The sequence below is a fragment of the Crocodylus siamensis genome, chromosome 3, assembly GCF_052110815.1.
Source record: "Crocodylus siamensis isolate JL-2025a chromosome 3, ASM5211081v1, whole genome shotgun sequence".
Lineage (NCBI taxonomy): Eukaryota > Metazoa > Chordata > Crocodylia > Crocodylidae > Crocodylus > Crocodylus siamensis.
This window is the reverse complement of record NC_143397.1, coordinates 237,142,380-237,160,675: the sequence shown is the minus strand read 5'-3', so window position 1 is coordinate 237,160,675 and position 18,296 is coordinate 237,142,380. Positions and strand designations below refer to the sequence as shown.

Here is an 18,296-nt window from a genome sequence, read left to right as displayed (position 1 = left end):
ATTTTGAGAAACAGAAACAAGCTTAGCAGTGCATTCATTTGTTAGTCTAATCTTTTTTTGTCTTGGCTGACAGCCTTCCCGTTCCGTTTACAAGAAGCTGCTGTTGGTGGACTCCTTAGGATCCTTAGAGCAGTCTTGGACAACAGTTGGGTTTTACAGTATCCCTCCAGCATGTGAGAGGAGACATATTTTCTGCTGCCTGCTAGTTGATGTCTTTGCTCCAGAGTTTTGCTTTTGTGCGGTACTTGGCAGTGTCTGTCCTCACAGCTATTTGGTCGATGGGGACATTCTTAGCTACTTCCATAATTGTACCGAGAGCAATAGATAATTCATCTTCTGAGAAATGTTGTCGTCTGTGTTGAGGATCCAAAAGGTTTGCTGCCAGCTGAACTGGATGAGAGCAAAACTCAGATCTCTTAGTAAACATTTGTTTTATTACTACTTTTTTGGATAGAGGTGAACAAGGCAAAAGCTCAATCAGATTTTCATTCAGTTGTCTGAATATCTCTGGAATATTTGAAAGGCATGGTGTATCTCCTTCAAGTTTCTTGATAGCCACTGAAATTGGTAGTATCTATAACTTTAAAACTGCCAAGCTTGCTTGATATTTTATTGGCATCCATCCATGGTTACTAATGAATTTTATGAAACAATGAATTCTTACAAATGGAAAATTTCCCATGAAAAAATAAAGCTCTGGAAAATTTTCTGCCCCACCTCTCTGATTGGATCATTATTTATTTTGCAGAGAACTGCAGCATCCAAACATTTCGAAGTCATAGTGACAGCTTGAAAGAGCTTATGATACAAATAAGAATTACATAAGAAGTGAAAGCAGTGTTTGGAAGAGAACGGGTGTTGCAGAAATATGGAGTTATTGCTATTCAGATTTAGGCACATGCACCACCTGGTGCTTTCAATATTTTATAGCTGTCTATATGAAGACAGATTATTTTGACTGTTGCAGACGTGGCAACCAGCTGTTTTTTCTGAGTGACTTGAATAAGTGACTTGAGTGGACCAGAGTGGGAATGGTAGTTCTTTTTACGTGGCTATCTAAATATATGGGCTTTTGGATGGGTGACTGAGTTAAATATTCTCTGACAGCTAGGAAGAATATACCCAGTCAATTTTCCCATATCTGACTATGAACAATCAAACCTCAGATGAGAATTTTAAAGAGAAATGAACTGTCTCTTCTCATTTGTAACTTGTTATGAATTTTGAGTTTCTTGTTCATGGACAGTAGAGATGTTTGTCAAATACAGGTGAGCGTATATGCTCCTGTCATATTTCTTCTGGGGAAAATATCTTGTTTCTCTCTGTGGACTCAAAACACACATTTTTAACTAGAAGGGGAAATAAGGAAACGTAAAATCTATTTTCAGTAACTTTTCATAAAAATAATTTGGAAGCCATAAAAACCGACTTTTTGATGGGGGTAAGTGAGGGATGTCTGCTGAGTGGAAGATTGATGTTTTTGCTGAATATGTCATTTTGGGAGTTATTGGAGTAGAAAAAACAGTAGTAATAAAGAAAAAATGAAGACTGCTTTAACAATTGTTTTCAGTAACTTTGAAGAAATAAAAAGATTTTCAATAGTAGATGATACATTACATTTAACAGATAATGAATTTCCAACCACAGTGAATTTCACTTTAAATTCCATTAGCTTTAGATACTTGAGCAATAACTTTAATGATAAAAACTTATGATGAATTCTGTGTAACAGTGTTTATTTATTTTAAGATAGCTAGGTATAAACATGTGTCATTTAAACTCATAGTGCTGTTTTTTCACCAAGGACTTGATCCAAAAAGAGGACTTAGGCACCTAACATCTGCTTATGTCTTGATTTAGGTGTCCAAGTGGAAAGTTGCAATCCAAAACACCCTTCCTCAGTGACAGCCTACACCAAGAGATGTCTAATAGAGTTGTGTGAAACAGCACCGTTCTGTTTTGACTTGCGTTTCGATGGAACAGCCTTTTGTTTAGAATTTTGTTTCAATTCAAAACTTCTGTTCCGTTTTGTTTCATTGAAACAGTTTCACTGTTTTGATGCTGTTTTGACATTTCGCCCATAGGCTATAATGGGGAAGCTCAAAGCAGCCTGTAATTTTGTCATTTCTGGCCTGATTTGGATGAAACTTGCTGGAATGATAGCCCTTTCTGAGGCCATGACTCCTGCCAAGTTTCAAAGAGGTAGGTGTAGGGGTTTCAAGGAAACTGCACCTCAAGCTACTGACAAGCAAAACTTGTGACATGGGTGACACTGTATGTGTTAAGGTGCAGCAGGGTGAAAACTGCAGGCCTGCTAGCCTCTGCTGTGGCCATGAAGCCTGCCAGCTGTCAAGGACATAGGTGCAGGGGGAGTCTGGGTTCTGGGGCCCTGTACCTCTAGCTGCCGACAGGCAAAACTCATGACATGGGTGGGTGACACTGCGTGTGTGTGTGTGTTGAGGTGCGCCCTCGCTCAGCTGACACCAAGGCAGAAAGCAGAGCAGTTCAAACAATGCTGCCTTTTATGCAATATGTCCATCCGTCCCCCAGAGCACTGGGATTTGAAGAGTCCTCAGGAAAGGATGACAGTCACTGGCCAGCAGCACAGTCAATAATGAAAGCAGTCCACCCCCTTCCGCTTTGACTTGCCTCATTTCATTTTGAGACTGTTTCGAAGTTTTGTTTTGTTTCAATTTTGCTGTTTCAAGCTTGAAACGAGTCAAAACAGCGTTGAAACAAAACTGCTAGCGAAATTTCACACGGCCTTAATGTCTAACAGCCTAGTGTGCCTCCCTGTTTATCCTGGAAGTTCTCCTGATGCTTGCTCTTCCATTTTCTGCATGTGCCCAGAACTGCCCTGGACCTGAGCAGTTATGTGCCTCACTCTCTGCCTCAGTCCTACAGGGAAGATCCAGAAACCAGTAGAGATGCACTGATATATCAGTCTATATCAGAGGTGGGCAAAATACGGCCTGTAGGGCGGATTTGGCCTGCAAGGCCATTTTATCCAGCCCATGGCACCCCTAAAAAAAATTTAGAAAATTAATATTTATATGCCCTTGGTTCCTGTAAAAAAATGACAGCTCCCGCAACAGCAGGGCCTGCCCAGCCCCACCCCCCCATCCCGAAGTTCCAGCAGGGGCTTCTGGCCTGGGACCATGTAGCTGCCCTGTGCTGGAACCTCAGGTAAGGGGGAGGGCAGGGGAGGACCCCGGGCAGGGAAGGAGCCCAGGGAAAACTGGCGTGTGGAAAAGCTGAGCACGGGGTGGAAAAGTGGCCCCTTGCTCGCCCCGTGTCCAGCACCCCATGCTGCAGCCACTCGCAGCCTGCCTGGGGTTGCCTATGCTTGCTTCGGACAGCCCCGTGCGGGCTGTGAGCTGCTGCAGCAGGGAGCGCCAGCCAGGGGATGGGGGAGGGGCCGCTTCCTCCCCTGCCCCCAGGCTTCTTCCTGGCATGGAGAAAAGCGGCCCCTCCCCTGCCTTGTGGTTGGCACCCCGGGCTGCAAGCGGATGCAGCACAGGGTGCCGGCCACAGGGCAGGGAAGGGGCCGCTTCCCCCGCCCACACACACACGCTCAGCACCACCTTGTAACCTGGTCCTGGTGCCAGCCTGGGCCCTGCGCCGGCTCCGGGCTCGCCCATTGGGGCTGCGCATGGCAACAACAGCTGCGGCCCCCCCTGCTTGCTGCACCAGGCAGTGTTTGCCACCGCTGCCTGTGGGCTGCCCAGTGCATGAGCTCTGGGTGGGCAGCAGCAGCCAACACTACCCGGGACGGCAAGCGGGGGGCCCGCAGCTGCTGCCACCAACGGGCAAGCCCAGAGCCAGCATGGACCCCAGGGTGGCAGCAGGGCTGGGTTACATGCTGGTGCTGAGTGCGGGGAAAAGCAGTCCCTCACTCACACTGTGGCTGGTGCCCTGTACTGGAGCTGTTCGCAGCCCATGTGGGGCTGCCTGTGCCTGTTCCAGACAGCCCTGCGTGGGCTGAGAGTGCCTGCAGCAGGGAGTGCCAGCCACAAGGCGGGGTGGGGCCACTTTTCCCTGCGCTCAGCACCACCTTGTAACCCAGTTCCACTGCCAGCCTGGGCCCCATGCCAGCTCTGGGCTTGCCCGTTGGGGCTGTGCGTGGCAGCAGCAGCTGTGGCCCCCCCGCTTGCTGCACCAGACATGTTTGCCACCGCCGCCTGTGGGCTGCCCGGTGCACGAGCTCTGGGCGGATAACAGCAGCCAACACTACCCAGCGCAGCAAGCGGAGGCAGGGGGCTGCAGCTGCTGCCGCCACGTGCAAGCCCAGAGCCAGCAGGGCCCAGGCTGGCAGTGAGGCCAGGTTACAAGCTGGTGCTTCAGGGAAAAGTGGCCCCTCGCCCGCTCCGTGGCCAGTGCCCCATGCTGTAGTCACTTACAGCCTGTGTGCCTGCTCCATATAGCCCCACATGGGCTGCTAGCGCCTGCAGCAGGGAGCACTGGCCATGGGGTGGGTGAGGAGCCACTTTTCACCATGCTCAGCACCAGCTTCTTCCCTGCCGGCAAGCAGGGGGTCGGAGCTGCACCCTGCCTGTACCGCAGGGCTGAGAGGCACTGGGAGTGAGGAGGTGCAGGAACCAGTGGGAGCACAGGGCCTGCATTGGTGTCCCGGGGCCAGTGCCAGCAGGGCCCAGAGCAGGGTGGCAGGAGCACAGGGTCCTAGCTGGCAAGGGCTCTATGGAGCTGGGCCAGCTCCCCCCTCTCCCTGCTGGTGCAGCCCAGTCCAGCTTCACAGACCCCTGCCAGCCTGTGCCCCACTTCTGGCCCCACCGGTGCTGGCCCTGGGACATTGGTCCCAAGATGGTGTCCAGGGGTTGGGGCACCTGTCAAGGGGTGGGGCTACCCATGTGGTCCTTGACAGCCTACCAAAACTGGGTAAGCGGCCCTCCACCTGAAATAATTGCCCACCCCTCGTCTATATCATATCGGCACCGAAAAAAGGAAAATTGACATTATTGTCAAGCAGCCTTTTTTGGCTGATGTGGCTGATAATGACACCAGTGAATGCCGTGTGCATGCGTGCAGCTGCAGCATGCATGCAGCTATGAGTGCAACCCAGCAGCTTGGAGAGCAATGTCTGCTGGTAAATCTGTGGAGGTGGGGGGAAGGGGCATGGGGTGGGAAATGGGTGTTGGGAAGCAGTTTGAGGCCCCTGTGGTGAGGGAGGGAATGGGGGTGGGGCAGGTGCTGCACAGCCTGGCCAGTGGCTCATCTGGCGGGGTATGGGGGGCTGGAAGCAACTCCCATTGCTGTGTGAACCCCTATCAGAGGCATGGGGGGCACATGCCCCCCAGATCTGTGTGCAAGGTGAGGGCAGGCTGCCCGCTGCGCTCAGAACCAGGGCTGCTCCTGCCTCTTCCTGGTGGCTATGCTTGGGCCAGGCAGGGCAGGGCAGGTGGTGGCGGCACTGGAAGGGGGGCAGAGGGGGCTAGAGCCACTGCCATAGCCCCCCTGTACTCCGTTTCCCCATATTGCCACTGCCTTCCCCACCCAGCTTGATTGCAGCCACTGGGAAGAACCTGGCACAGCTCCCAATTGTGAGTTTGCAGAGGCAGCCCACCCTCATCCCACTCAGTGCCCCCTCAGGAGATGTGCACAGTGGCAGGAGCTGTTCCCCCACATACTTTCCTAGACAAGCCACCAGCTCCATCCCCCGCTTTGCCCCATGCTGCCCTAGCTCTGCTGCACTTCCTCCTTCCCTCTCCCAGTCCCACTCTGTCCTTCACTGCAGGGACCTCAGTCTGCCCCCCACACCCCTTCCCTCCCCGACGTCCTTCCCTGCAAGAGACTTACCGCCCCACGCTGCTTGGGAAGCTGCTGAGCTGCATATCGGTAATTGGATCAGCATCAGCCAATATGGCTGGTTAATAATTGGTCATTGGTATCTGCCCAAAAAATCTTTATCGGAGCACCCCTAGAAACCAGGCACCCATGTACCCAAATTTTCTGAGGGGCCTGGTCTGGAAGGCATGCTCAGAACATACACTGATGGAGTGGACCCATCTCAAAATCCAGAGCAGGTGTTTTCATTTACAAATATGGCAGAGGAGGGAGGAAGTAAGGAGAGATATCCACTTTGTATGAAATATTCTAGGGCATTTTTACACGTGCTCTGGTGGTGGGCAGTGCGCACTTTAATTAGAGCAGCTCTGAGAGCCACTCTGATTAAAGTGCCCACAGCATCATATGTATCAGTGTCCCCACACTTAAAAATGGTGACGAGGGCACTTTAACTAAAGCTTATTGAACGAGTTTTAATTAAAGTGCCCCACTGCCATTTTGAAGCGCAGGGATACACAAGATGTGGAGGCTGCTCCCTCTGCCTACATGACTGGCATCATATACCTGGGTGAGGGACTTGGGCTCCCTATTGCTCTACAGGCCCTTCTAGTCTGCCTGGCAACCAGTGATGCATTTCAAATTTGTTGGCTGTTAGCCAAGAGGTGCTGGCCTCCACTGGGCCAGGTAAATGAGGTCATAAGGGCTATATAAGTTAAGGAGGGGGAGAAACCGGGATGAAAACTCAGAGAGAGAAGAGGTGGACCATCTGAAACCTGCTCTCTCTCTTGATTAATGAACTGCCTGCCTCCAGAGGGAATCTTCACTTGCCTCTGGATGATACTTATGAGTAAGCTACCTGAGATGTAACTAGATATATAGCTTGCAGTAACTCAGATGCGTGATCAAAGGCTACTCCAGCCATCCTGTTTGCTCTGTGGGATTTCTCTGATACTACTCAACTCTGTACCCTATTCCAACCCTACTCCTTGTAACCAATAAAGTTCTCCTTTGTACCTAGCATGGGAGACTTATTGGGGGTGGGTCTAGATTATGCCTTGGGGCCCCCTTGCTTTGCCTGACTAAGGGACACTACTATTTGTGCTTCACACTGAGGGAAGCACCCCAAGTTCTTGAAGTGGGTTTTAGTACCCTCAAGGACGACTAGGCCTGTGTTTCCCAGGGCTCACAGAGCCAGGATCAGGCCAGACCCTGGGTGGTGGCGGTGTTACCCCCAGGCTAGCGGGTGTGCTCCAGGAAGGGGGTTGGCCAGATGTGAGGCACCCCCAGGGAAGCACTCGGAGCCTGGAACGTGACCGGATGCAGTGAGGTGGGTGGCTCAGTGGAGGAGCACTGTCTGCTGGCCTGCCAGAAGGTTTGCGTGTATTTGCAGCCTATCGTCCAGTGTGACCATGCTTCCCCATAACTTGGTGTCGTCCAGGAATTTGGCCAGTGAGCTGTTCACCCCCTTCCAAATTATTGATGAAGATGTTGAATAGCACTGGACCAAGCACCAACCCTGCGGGATACCACTGACCACTTCCTGCCAAGATGACATGTATCAATTCATTAGAACTCTCTGGCTCTTGCTCCACATCCAGTTTCCTACCCACGTGACTGTCTCACAGTTAAGCCCACAGTCTTCCGATTTTCTCAAGAGAACCTGGTGGGATACTAGATTGAAATCTTTTTGGAAGTCGAGGTGTATTAATGTCAGCCTCTGTCTTATCCATGTGGCAAGTCACCTGATTGTAAAAGGAGATGAGTTTGGTAAGACAAGACCTGCCCGTGACGAAGCCATGCTGGCTGTCATTCAGAACCTTACCTTCTTACCTTGCTTGAGAGAGTCCAGAGGAGAGCCACGCGCATGATCAGAGGTCAGGAAAACATATCTTACGATGACAGGCTGAGAGCCATGGGACTCTTTAGCCTGAAAAAGCGTTGGCTCAGGGGTGATCTGATGGCCACCTATAAGTTTATCAGGGGTGACCCCCAGGATCTGGGGGAACGTCTGTTCACCAGAGCATCCCAAGGGATGACGAGGTCGAACGGTCACAAACTCCTGCAAGACCGTTTCAGGCTGGACATAAGAAAGAATTTCTTTACTGTCCGAGCCCCCAAGGTCTGGAACAGCCTGCCAGCGGAGGTGGTTCAAGCACCTACATTGAACACCTTCAAGAGTAAATTGGATGCTTATCTTGCTGGGATCCTATGACCCCAGCTGACTTCCTGCCCTTTGGGCAGGGGGCTGGACTCGATGATCTCCCGAGGTCCCTTCCAGCCCTAATGTCTATGAAATCTATGAAATCTTGTGCAAGCCTATCTCGCATAGACTCCTTAATGAATTTTTCCAGAAATTTTTCCAAAATTTTCTTTTTGTACTACAGCAGTTCTTTATGTGGTATCGAAGTGGCTCTTTCAAAAGTGCAGCCTATCTTTCTGTAGGACTGTCTTTGTTGGGTGAAAGCCCTTTTGAGATTTTTGAGGTGACCATCATAGGTATTGTCCTTGGTGCAGGTTTGGTGGTATTGGAGAGCTTGGCTGTAAATTACAGCCTTTTTGGTGTACTTAGGGTGATTGCTCGTTCTTTGCAGATATGTATGTTGGTCTGTGGGTTTCTTGTATATGGTGGTTTGTATTTTACCTTTTTGGATATTAATCATGGTGTCTAAAAAGGAAATATTGGTGTTGGATTATTCAAGAGATAGTCTGATGGAGGGGTGATGATTGTTAAATTTGTGGTGGAAATCAATTGGAGACTACAGGTTTTCACTCCAAATGATGATGTCATCTGTATATCTCAGGTATAGCATGAGTTTGATGGTGCAGTTCTTGAGGAACTCTTCTTCTAAGTGGGCCATGAAAAGGTTGGCATATTGTGGGGCCATTTTAGTGCCCATAGTTGTGCCCATGGTCTGGTGGAAGTGTTTGTTGGTTGTTGAAACACGTTATGTGTGAGGGTAAAGTGTGTAAGTTCAGTAATATCTTGAGGTCTGTACTCTGAATTGTAATCTTGCTCTTGTACATACGTGAGGCAGGCTTAGATTCCACCCTGGTGTGGGTTGTTGGTATTAGGGGTGTACCACTGGAGATTTTTTGGGCTGATACCGATGGCTGATTTTTAAGGAACTATATTGGCTGATACCGATCCAATTCTGATATGCAGTTTGCAGACTGGTGTTGGGCTGGTAAGTCTGGTTTGGGGGGTGCAGATTGAGGTCCCTGTGGTGAGGAAGGAAGTGGGGCTGGGATAGGCGCTATTCAGCCATGGTGGGGTGGCCATGGGATGGGGCACGAGCGGCTTGTCTGGTATCATCCATGGTGGCTAAGGAGGGTATTGCTGGGAGGGTGGTCTATGTTTTTAAGTTTTTGCAGAAAGCCTGTTGCGTCTTGGACAAAACTTGCTCTTTGGGTGACAAGAGGTTTTAGGATGGATTTGATGAAACCTGATGTTTCCTCAGGTAGGGTTCCATGGTTGGCAGTTGTGGGTTTTTGTCAGTGATTCTCAACCAGGGTGCTGCCAGACTTTTTGAAGGGTGCCATTAGTTGTGAGGAGAGAAGTAGAGTTTTAGGAAATAAGCAGATAAATGAAACGGATGAGCGCAGGCTCGTGCTTGTCCCTGCCTGGATGCTACCCCGTTGCCACTGCTAGGCCTCTCTGTATGGAAACAAGCACTTTAATCAGTAAGTGAAGTTTGAATTTTGGTGCCACTTGATTCACAAATGTTTTAGAGGAGTGCCTCACGTCCAAAAAGGTTGAGAACCACTGGTTTATATATTTAATTTACATTTCCCACCACAAAGATTTTTATTTTATTGTATCCTTTTCGTTCTTAGGCCCATGTGGTTAAGTAACATCAACTACCTCTTGCTAAGTAACATCAATACTCACTTCCAATCTGTAGCAGTGACATTTGTATAATACAAGGCACTGCAATGTGATGGATGCAATTTGTGATGTACTTCAGACGATGCCATCTGTATTCTGCCCACTGAATTCATCTCTACTGAGACCACTTCCATAATACCACTTTTGGGCAGTGCCAGCTCTTGCCATTTAAACAGGGCTTTCTGGCAGGATTTTTTGTTTCCATCTGTTTCTCCCCATAATTATGAGGATGCAGGATGGGTAACATTTAGTCAAGGACCGGTGAAAGGTTTAAAGTCCAATTCTGGGGTTATATTCAAGGTGGTAGCCTGGATGGGGAATTGGCTGTATAGGACTTGACCCTAATTTGGGAATGGTCCAAGATATTAGACTCTAAAATTGCAGAATTATTTTTGGGGGTTGAGGGATGAAGGGGAATATTTATTGTTCACATTATGATCGCATCCTCTTTAAATTCTACATTAATATGGAAAAGTAGCCAAATACCATCTTTGAAATATTTTTTTTCCTTAAAAGATGCAGACAAACGTGAAATGTAGTTAATTGTCTGACTCTCTTAGTACATTTTAGGACTAAGATGAATAAGGCACTGAAATTCTTCCCAAGTAGGGGGGACAACACGGCTATGGGGTCTGGGCGTGTGCATGTATGTGTCTTTTCCTGGTCTGTTACTAATTTTAGCAGGGTGTCAAAAGGTAAATCTTAAATTCCATGCTGTTGAATGATGTTCAAAGAGCTGAAGCCTGTTTTAGGGTTTTTGTTCACTTAAAAGTGTCAAGAGTGGTTTAGAAGATATATTTCCTGTTATCTTCATTATTATGCTAATCTTAGTTGGTTTCTTTAATTTTATCCATAATCCCTCATTTCAGTTGCCCAATATATATATCCTGGCTCCTGTGTCCAACTTCAGTTTCTTTCAGTTCCCTGTCCTCTAACCCCACATTTTCTGTATCCTTGTGTTTTCTTGAAGACCTTTATTTATGAGTATGTCGGCTGTTCTACACTTTTTTTTTGGTCCCATTCAAATAAGATTCTGAGAAGGACCTTTCTCCAAAAGTATTAACTTTAATGAGATTTCAGAAAGAGACCACTTTAATGAGATGCTGGGAAGCCTTTTTCAAAAAGTATTAGCTTTATCATGACTTTGCACTCATCTCATTCATAAGGCACTATTCAGTATGAGAAAGAGGACTGAAATCTGGCCCTCCATTTGTTAAAAAAGGTTATTCAGGAAAATGTGATTCTTGCTTGTGGTGCATACATCTGATGGCACACATTGCTCTCCCTATGGGGTAACTGGATTGGCAAATAATGCAGGTTTCTTAACAGTGACCATGACAGCTAGAATTACAATTTGTCTTTAGCTGGTAATTGCAGTTTTATATCTGAGTCAGAGACAAATTAATAGCTCTTTAAAATCTGCATGGAAACTTTAAAAAGAAAATGCTAAATCAAGTTGATGTACTTCTTTGCCATTTGTCGAGAAGTACTTTGTAGGTACTAGTAGATTGTTTTTTCCCTTCTTTTGTGATGAAGCTCGTTAATGCTTTTTAAAAACAACCCAATTGTTTTAAAAAAAGACATCAAACAACATTATTTTGTTGACTTCAGTCAGAACTTTAAAGAGAATCCTAAACCAGCTATTATAATAACTTTAAGTTCATCAGAGCATGTTCACCACTAGGCTAGGTAGGGGAAGCTTGGTTGATTTCAGTAGATTTCTGCTTGCTCATGGCATTAGTTAATATGCATTTTATGCTGTTGAGAAACTAAGATCACGCTGTGAAATATCTGAGTGCAAAGAAGCAAGGTAGATTTGAAATATCAACTTTGATTTGTACCAGTTTCTGTGGTTTGTATTGTCTTGTAGGTTGGTAAAGTATTTTAATCTTGACATCTGTTTTTAATATCTGAATATAGAAAAAGAGAATCTATAGCAGAAAATCCTTGAAAAAATAAACATTTTTATTAGTATCTTTTTTTTGTCAGTGGGTAATGTTATACTAAGTAGGCCCAGTAAAGTAATGGTTCCCATTAGAAAGTCAATATTTTTCAAAGTTAGCATGATACAGTCACTGAGATGCATAGGAAATGAAATACAAGGAAATATTCAAAATATTCAGCTTAGTAGATTTTGACTTCTTAATTATTATTATTATTTAGTAGTATTGACTAGTGTTTCACAGCCAATAATTCCATCTTCCCAAAGGATGTGGACCCTTTTAAAATGATTGGAGGAAAAAGTACCTGTGTTTCAACAACATTAGGAAATCTGGACCAGGTTGGCTGAGGTTAACAACCATTTCACTGAAAAAAAATAAATGTCTAACAAAACCCAAATTGCTCCATTCTACATGCATCTGTTTTTAGCTCCAAATACTTGAGAAGGTAAATTTAATGTGAATTTTCTTCCCTTGTTGATAATTATAATGACAGGACAGCTTTTGTTGGTGCAGGCCTCTGATAGAAATTAGTAAGGATAACTACAAAGCCACAGTCTAAAGTACTGAAGTGGCTTAAATGTTTCATTTTGACATACATTATGTTACTATAATACAGATGATGTCATTACATTTTAGAGGGATTTGGTTCCCTCGTGTCTCATTTTGCCATTGTTAGTAACCTACAACAATTATCTGTTCTTGCTCCTATCTTTATTTTTGTTGGCTCTACCTTTTAAATGTTGCATAGTTGGAAGCTGGCATGTCTTCTAGCTCTTAGTATGTTGAATGCTGAAAAATGCTTGATATGAACATCCCTTTTCCTCTGTCAACCTTCCCTGGAATCTGCTGGGGCGGTATTGTAATAATAGACTCCTATTTTTTTATTCAAAATGAATCAAGGTATAAAATTTATGAGACTTACACAGGAAGTGTTTCAGATAAAATAAGCCCTCCAAACTAGATATAAATAAGTAATGTGTTTTCTATGCAAAACAGTAGACAGACTTGTATAGAGAAATACAGCAAATGTCAACAAATGTGATTGGGTCACTTGCATCGGGAAAAAAATCCTTCGTGACTGATAAAAGACAGAAGTATTTCATGTAAATATTGGGCTAAAGAGAGGAATACCTTAGATGTGCATAGAACTGGAGGGGGCCTCAAACATCAACCCCAGTCCCTACTGTTATAGACAGCTAGGCTGGATTATGCTGCTCATTTACTAAACAAGTAAGTTTAACTATTTTATTTTCTTATGTACAGCAGGCTCCAGAATATAATATATGCCTTGTTTTGAAAGACAGAAAGGAGAAAATATTTTTTCTAGAGTTATGGCTTCATAGAGCAGGGACAGAGACTAATATTCAGATGACTGGCCCTCCTTTTCTTGCTTAATTAAATCTGAGACACTAGTCTCCATGTGTGGCTCTATGATTTTGAAAGGAGCTTAAGAATCTCCAAGGCTGTGAAATAGGAGGAAAGAAACTGGGACCAGCTAGCAGACAGCAAAATTGCCCTAAGAAAGGTTAGACTGATTAGTGGAACATCAAGACCGTTAATATAGAGTGATGGTTGTTAACACTTCTGGAGTAAAGAACAATGAGCCCTTAAATCAATTAACTCCTTTAGCTACCTGAATAGTAATGCAACAGCTAATGCACAGTGGAGCAGGAATCAAAGGAGAGTGCTTCTGTCCTAGTTAGAAAATCACCTTCCTTGTAGTATGTGCACACTAATATTGAGAGATGTTTTTTGGGGGAAATGTGTGTGTTGCACATGAGAAAAGACAGTTGTTGTTTTGTTTCCAATTAGGGGTACACCAATAAAGGTTTTTGGGGCTGATGCCGATAGACAGTTTTTAAGGAGGCATATCGGCCAAAACTTATCCGATTTCTGACATGCAGCCCGGCAGCTTGAATAGCAGTGTTCAGCTGGTAAATGTGTTGTGGTGGAAGGGGAGGGAGAAGAGAAGGGGTGGGGCGGGGCAGATTGAGGCCCCTGCAGTGAGGGAGAGAATGAGGCTGTGGCAGGTACTGCCCAGCCAGGGAGGGGTGCAGAATGGAAGCACGAGTGGCTTGTCTGGGAGATGTGGGGGGCAGCTTCTGCTGCTGCGTGCACCCTGGGAGAGCATGGGGGGCAGGGAGCATGTGCCTCCCAACCTGGGCAGGGCAGGCTGCCACTGCAGGTGGGGGCTGCACTGGGCTGTGCTTGGGGTGGACAGCAGTGGCACTTGGAGGGTGCTGGGGGTGGGGGGGGGGCTGTAGCCAGCCCAAAATTTGCTGTAGCCCCCCACCCTCCAGTGCTGCTGCTGCCCACTTGAAATGCAGCCTGGCCCAGCCCCCCTGGGAAGAGTCTGGTATAGCCCCGGCTCCAGCCCGCAGCTGCAGCCCACCTTGCCCCACACAGATTCGGGGGCACATGCCCCCCTATGCCCTCCCATGGTGCACAAAGTGGCAGGAGCTTCCCCCCAGCCCTGTGCCCCCAGACGAGCCATGGCTCTCTCCTGTGCCCTGCCCTGCCTCGGCTGGGCAAACCCTGACCTAGCCCCAACCCCACTCCCTCCCTTACTGTGGGGGCCTTAATTTGCACCCCCCCATGCTCCTTCCCTCCCCCCTCCCCTTCCACCACAACAGACTTACAAGCTGGACACAGTTCTCCATGCTGCTGGGCTGTGCTCCTCTTCACCTACGTGCTGCGCTGCGGCTGCACGCATTCACGGGCCGTTTATTGGCCGTATTATCAGCCACATCAGGCCGATTTCTGATAGTCAATTTTCTTTATATTGGTGCCAATCCAATATCGAACCAATATATTGGTTTACCTCTACTTCCAATACTTGTAAGGGAAGAAGCCTCCAGAACCTCACTTCTCCTATGAGCAGAAACATCTTAATTTCTAGCCTAAGTTAATTCACAGGCAGTTTGATTCATGGACCTTCTGTGTGATATATTAATTGTATAGTAATGTAAAAATACAGTGTTACATACAGTGACCTCTGCTGCTTGAAATGTGCAGGGTCTGTTGATAATTTTGTGGGTCCACTAATGGGAATGAAGTTCAGCACCTCCTCTTGGTGCAAAATTTGAACCAGAAATTACCAACAGAAAAATGATGTGTCTTGTTACTCCTTAGAGGAGTATTTGATGTATGGGGCCTTGCAAGTAAGCTTCCCATTGAAGAAGTCCAGTGACCCAGAGTCAGGTATACCCTGCAAATACAAAACATTGTTTTATGCCATCTTTTGTTCTTTAATCAGACATCTAATGTAGTGGAACCATGTATGGTGGGATTCATAACAGTGCAGTGAACATATTCATCACTGCTTTAGTAGGGTAGTAGTAGTTTCCAAACCATAGACAGTGAGGCCAGTAAAGGTCTCACACATTGGTTTAGGAGGTACTGCCCAGTTCTAATGAATTACAGCTATATGTGCCAGTGCTGGAGAAGAGGTGGTCATGAATAGCCTGCAAGCAGTCTCTTCCAGGGGTCTCATCTCAGTAAGCAGCTCTGCCTCATGAACTGATTCTAACTTAAGAGTCTGCGATGGAAAGCAAGCTCTCCTGTTTGCCAGCAGTCCCAGGAAAAGAACATATATCACAAATTAAGCAATAATGTAGGCTTTTCTTCAAAGACTAAACAGTGTTCACATTTTAAGAAAAACAATGTGTTGGGCTATGTGCATCACTGCAACCATGTGATTCACAATGTTATTGTATTCAAAACTAATAATTTGGAACAGCATTTTTAATGTAAATTTACTTTAAATTTAATTAAATGTATACATACTGTGGTCGACTTACTTACCAAGTTTTTTCATGTTACATCAGGACTGGAAAAGCAACCGGAGGCTGATTGTACACCTCCCCTCCCTCCCCACCCAAGTTGATCTTACCATCTGAGGACTATCAAGATCAGTGTTTCTCAATCCATGGGTTGCAACCCAAAAGTGGGGTTCAAGAATATGTGAAAGGGTCACAAACAAAGTTTAAAACTGGATAATATTTTGAATACATTCTTGAAAAAATGGATGCTGCTTATGCTTTACCATGTGTTAATGCTGTGTATAGTAATTAATGGGGATCCAGGTTTTTAGTTTCCTGTAGGAAAACATGGAAAAATAAAAATGTAAATTTTCTTCTTTAAAGGAGAAGAATGTAGGAAATCGTTGTTATCCCTTTGTGGGCTGGAAGAGTTCCAGCCTACAAAAGGCTGCTTGGGGATGGGCTTAGCAGGAGGAGGGTGATCGGGCAGGGGGTACCATGTTCAAGTATGTGTACACACGTGCACATGGCAGCCAGGCAGTGTGGAGAGCAGCTCCCTGCAGGTAAGTCTGTGGGGCTGGGAGGGAGGGAGGCTACAGACGATGTGTCAGTGGGGCATGGGGGGGCCACGTGCACTGCCCCCCCCCCCGGATTTGTACACTCACAGCAGGCATGGAGGTACAGCCTGGCCAGATCGACACAGGCAGGAACTGCCAGCAGGACCTGATGCAGAAGAGTGGAGTGGGGTAGCGAGACTTGTTGCTGCTTCTGGGACCCCTATGCCAGCCATGCTGCCTGCATTGCCCTTACCTGCCCTTCTGCCAGCTGCTTGCATGCCAGGCTGCAACTCTACCCCAGCACCATGGCCTTGCCACCGCCACCGCTTCTGTTCCCCTCAGGCTGTGGCTCTACCCTGGAGGGGAAGTGGGTGGTGGGCAACATAAGTGGCCTGAGGGGAGCAGCGGCAGCAGCCAGGCCATGGCACTGGGCTAGAGCTGCAGCCTAGTGCATGAGCAGCTGGTGGCAGGAGGAGGTGAGGGTAGCCTGGCCTCCCCACCCCCCTCCATTACTCCTCATGCTTCTGGTGGCATGGCTGGTGTGGAGGTCCTGGTGGAGAAGCAGTGAGTCTGGCCACCCCACTCTGCCCTCCTGTGCCCAGCTGGTCCTGTCCACTGGGCCATGGAGGCAGCCTCTGTCTGTGCTGGTCTGGCCAGGCTGCAGCTCTGTGCTCACTGTGGGTGTACAGTTCTGGGGTGGCACGTACCCCCGCATACCCTCCATACATCCCTGACCCCCACACTGGGGAGCTGGGTCATGGGGGTGGGAGGCTGTGGGTTGGGACTGAGGGGTACTGGCACGGCCAGGGGACTTAAATTATTTTAATTATTATCTACTTAAATTATTTACTGGGTCGGAACTGGCCATCCATGTTTATGAATAGGTCCTGGTACAAAAAAAGGTTGAGAGCCACTGATCTTGATTGTATAACTTGGCCCTGATCAGCAGCATTGTCTGTTATTAGGACTAGTTAATGTTACAACTGTTACTCCTACTAGTTGCTTTATGGTGATACTAGAAACCCTAGTAATGTAGCAGGAACTACAGTGAGCTTGGTGCTGTACTAACATGGGACAAAAAGATAGCCTCTGCCATAAAAAGCTTATGATCCAAGTATAAGCCAAGACAGCAGATGGATACAAAGTGAGAGATGAGGGAGTATAAAAAAACAATATAGACTTAGGCAGTTTTTATCCTCCTACGAACGCAGTCAAAATGAAATTCTGTTGTCTGCATTCTTTCCTGTAATACCAATGTGGGTTTGCGTAGCTAGGAGGATAACCATTACAATGTATGCTGCTGCAGATTAGTAAGCATGTAAGAGGTAAAAAGCAAAGGTTCCAGTACTATGGAAATAAGAGGCTCCCAGCTCCATCTTTTTAAAATGTTGTTCAGTAGACAAATTGAGACAAACTCACTTAAAAAAAATTCCTCTCTCTTTGGAAGAAAAATTAGGTAGTTTTGAAAGTGATTTTGGAGGGAAAATTGGCTCCATAAAGCACGCACATGCATACTGTAGTTATTCTGTTGCTGATGTTTATCGCCTCCCTCTGAAGCTGCCCAACAAAGCCATCCGAAAACTGTTTTCCTCTTTGAATCTGCTTTATATGGGTTCACATATATTGCTTCTAGAATAAATCAGTATTTTAATGGCACAATTGCCTTGATGGAGGAGAAAAATGTAGAATTGCCCTTTTAAAAATATAAAATCCTGATTAAAGGGATTATACTTCCACAATCAAAACATATTACAGAACCAATTTAATGCTTAAAATAGGAAGGCAGTTTAATGCTTCACTGCTGGCACTGTACCCTCTCCAAAGAGATCGCCTCATCTGTGTTATAACAATAACTTCATTAATCTGTGAGTTCGTTCACTGGACACTTCCCACAAAACAGATTAGCAGCCCCAATAGCTCACCTAACTTTTTAAATGAGAAACATATTCTTTTTTCAGTGCTTTTTTGAGCATGAGTTTAACTGCTTCATTCTATTTGCAAAATCTATCACAGAGCCAGAAAAGGGACTGGGAATATGTCTAGATTCGGTAACAATGAAAGATTTATACAGGGCATTTCAAGGTAGCTATTGCATTTATAGCCTAGTCTTGATCTGCTTGTTTACTTCTCCTTTAGCAATGCAAATATCTTTATAAAGGAGGAGGTAATTTCACATAAAATGTTCCAGATTAGGATAGGGTAGGTATAGTTCACTATAACTTAACAGGATAGCCTTTCCTGTCCCCCATCTCCCAACTGTTAATTGTATGGGGGGGGGAAGGGGAGGAGTTGTTTGTTTGCTTTCTTGGTATTTTTTAAGGCTTTCAATTTCTTAATGAGTAATTGT

At 46.3% G+C, this 18,296-nt stretch overlaps 1 protein-coding gene across 3 annotated transcripts in view; it reads left to right on the top strand.

Moving 5' to 3' along the window:
- The window catches only part of SAMD12 (sterile alpha motif domain containing 12), a 292,935-nt gene that overhangs the window by 33,730 nt on the left and 240,909 nt on the right, over window positions 1–18,296 (top strand). The gene's annotated exons all lie outside the window — the stretch shown is intronic.